Source organism: Lepidothrix coronata, unplaced genomic scaffold (assembly GCF_001604755.1).
Source record: "Lepidothrix coronata isolate B3197 unplaced genomic scaffold, Lepidothrix_coronata-1.0 Scaffold277, whole genome shotgun sequence".
Lineage (NCBI taxonomy): Eukaryota > Metazoa > Chordata > Aves > Passeriformes > Pipridae > Lepidothrix > Lepidothrix coronata.
This window is the reverse complement of record NW_016690457.1, coordinates 706,927-710,125: the sequence shown is the minus strand read 5'-3', so window position 1 is coordinate 710,125 and position 3,199 is coordinate 706,927.

Genomic DNA, 3,199 nt, shown 5'->3' with positions numbered 1-3,199 from the left:
TGTGTCTCAATGTGTGCGAGAGTGCGAGACATTCTGCAAAATTACCTCACTCTTATCGAGTTTCTCTGATTTTGATAGATATCTTCTAAATATTTCCCAAGTGCCTAAGGGTGTCTGATTCCGCGCGAGAGTGAATGAGTGTTTCTGGGTGTGTCTGTTCCTGAGCGTGTATTAGTGTGTCTTCCTCCGACAGTTTTCGAGAGCTTAGGAGTGCGTTCAAGCCTGTCTGAGAAACTGTAGAAGTGTTTGAGGTTGCAGGTATGTCTGAGCCTTTTTGATTGTGTCTGAGAGTCTCAGAATATCTCTTGATTGTGTGGGACTGTGGTAGAGTGGTAGAGTGTCTAAACTTGTGCTTGCCAGAGTGAGGGTGTCTCGATGTGAGAGAGTGGGTCTGACTTTGTGCCTCTCAGTGTGTGCCTGAATATCTGTGTCTGAGTCCTTCAGAATATGAGCATGTCTGTTTCTGAGTGAGTCTATGTGCGATAGTGTCTGCCTGTTTATGTGTCTCAGGGAATGAGATTCTCTCTGATTCAGTGTGACCCTGTGGAAGCGTGTGTGTTTATCTGAGTAAAAACTCAGTAAAAAGGAGTCTTTCTCTTTGTCTGCCCTTGCCTGAGTGTGTTTGAGTGTGTCTGGTTGTGTGCCAGTGTGTCTGAGTTTTTCTGAGTGTGTCTGAGTGTATCTGGTTACGAACGAATAAGTTTGGGTGTGTGCGAGTGTGTCTAAGTGTGTCTGAGTGTGTGAGTGTTTTTACAGTTGTGTCTGAGCATGTGCAAGTGTGTCTGAATATTTATGAGTGTGAGTGATTGTGTGCGAGTGTGTCAGAGTATGTTCAAATGTGTCTTAGTGTGTGCGAGTGTGTGAGAATGTGTCTGCGTGTGCCCGTGTGCCTGAGTGTACCTCAGTGTGTCTGAGCATGTATTTATGGGTCTGATTGTTTCTCAGTGTTTGCAGGTGTGTCTGAGTGTATCTGTGTGTGTCTGGGTGTGTGCAACTGTGCCTCAGTGTACCTGTGTGTTTCTGAGCATGTATTTATGGGTCTGATTGTTTCTCAGTGTTTGCAGGTGTGTCTGAGTGTATCTGTGTGTGTCTGGGTGTGTGCAACTGTGCCTCAGTGTACCTGTGTGTTTCTGAGCATGTATTTATGGGCCAGAGGGTGTCTGAGTGTTTTAGATGTCTCTGAATGTGTCCAAGTGTGTGCAGGTGTGTCTGAGTGTGCTTGAGTGTGTGCGAGAATGTCTGAGTGAGTCTAAGTGTGTGCAAGGGTGTGCGAGTGTGTCTGAGTATGTCAGAGTGTGTTCAAGTGCGTCTGAGCATCTCTCAGTCTATCTGAGTGTGTCTGGGTTTGTGCAAGGCTTTCTCTGTGCCTGAGCATGCCTGAATATATCTTTATATATCTGAGTGTGTGCGAGTGTTTCTGAGTGTGTCTAAGTGTGTCTGTGTGAATGTGAAAGTGTGTCTGGCTGTGTGTGAGTGTGTCTGAGTATATCAGAGCGTATCTGAGTGTGTGCAAATGTGTCTGGGTGTGGGCAAGTGTGTCTGAGTATGTCTAATTGTGTCTGAGTGTGTTCAAGTGTGTCTGAGTGTCTGGGAGTGTGTGCGAGTGTGTCTCAGTGTGCCTGAGTGTGCCTGAGCATGTATTTATGGGTCTGATTGTTTCTCAGTGTTTGCAGGTGTGTCTGAGAATATGTGAGTGTGCCTGAATGTGTATTTATGGGTCTAAGAGTTTGCAGTTTTCTGTGAGTTTTTCTGAGATGTCTGAGTGTATCTGAACCTGTTTCATTGTGTCTGAGTGTGTGTGAGCGTGTTTGAGTGTGCCTGAGTGTGTCTGAGTGTGGCCTAGGGTTACGCGTATGTTTAGAGTTTAGGCTAGGTTTAGGTTTAGGTGTAGGGTTAGGGCCAGGTGTAGGGGTAGGATTAGGGTTTGGGTTATTTATAAGGTTAGGCGTAGGCCTTGCGGTAGGGGTAGGTGTGGGGTTTGGGCTAGGGTTTGGCTTACAGTTAGGCCTAGGTTAAGGGTTAGGTGTAGGTGTAGTGTTGATGGGTGTTTTTTAAGTGGTTGGTTTTTTGTGTCAGGGGTGCTTGTGCTGTTGTTTGGGTGGTTTTTTTATATTTTTAATAAAAATTAATAAAAAAGTTTTTTTATGTGCAATTTTATGATTGTCCACAAGGTGGCAGCAGTTTTATTAATATTCAGTTGCAATTGCAGTCTTTCTTCGGCAGGTCGCGCTGTTATGAATTCTTTTTCCATGCAGTTCCTGTTTTTCGTCAGCAGGTAACGCACTTATGAATTCTTTTAGTTGCAGTTCCTCTTTTCCGTCGGCAGTATTTCATGTAAAATATACGTGCAATTCCTTTTCTATGTCACCAGATGGCAGTGTTGCTATGCGGTTTGTTACTTTTTGGATTTTTTTTTTTTTTGTTTGTTTGTTTTATACCCGTATTTATTGGTGTAGTTTTTATGGGAAATTGGATAAGTGCCTCATAATTGCTAAGTGGTTTGAAAATTTACTTGTGTAATCAGGTGGTTATTAGGTGCTGGTCCAAGAAATTAATTAGGTGAAAATGAAAATCAGGACAAGAGCCTAAAAAAATTAAAATCAGGAGAAAAGCTTAAAAAAATTAAAATCAAAAGAAGAGCCTAAGAGAATTATGATCAGAGGAAGAGTATAAGAGAATTAAAATCAGGAAAACACCCTAAAAAAAAAAATCAGGAGAAGAGCCTTAAAAAAAACTTAAAATCAGAAGAACCTAAGAGCATAAAAATCAGAAGAGAAGCCTATGAAAATAAAAATCAAGAGACAAGACTAAGAGAATTAAAATCAGGAAAGGAGCCTAAGAGAATTTAAATCAGGAGAGGAGCCTAAGAAAATTAAAATCTGGAGAGCAACCTAAGGGAATTAAAATCAGGAGACGAGTCTAAGAAATTTAAAATAAGGAGAGGACACTAAGAGAATAAAAATCAGGAGAGGAGCAAAAAAAATTAAAATCAGGAGGGAAACCTAAGAGAATAAAAATCAAGAGAGGAGACTAAGAGAATTAAAATCAGGAGAAGAGCCTAGGAGAATTAAAACCAGGAGAGGAGCCTAAAAAAATTAAAACCAGGAACGCAGCATAAAAAAATTAAAATCAGGAGAGGAGCCTAAGAGAATAAAAATCAGGAGAGGAGCCTAAGAGAATAAAAATCAGGAGAGGAGCC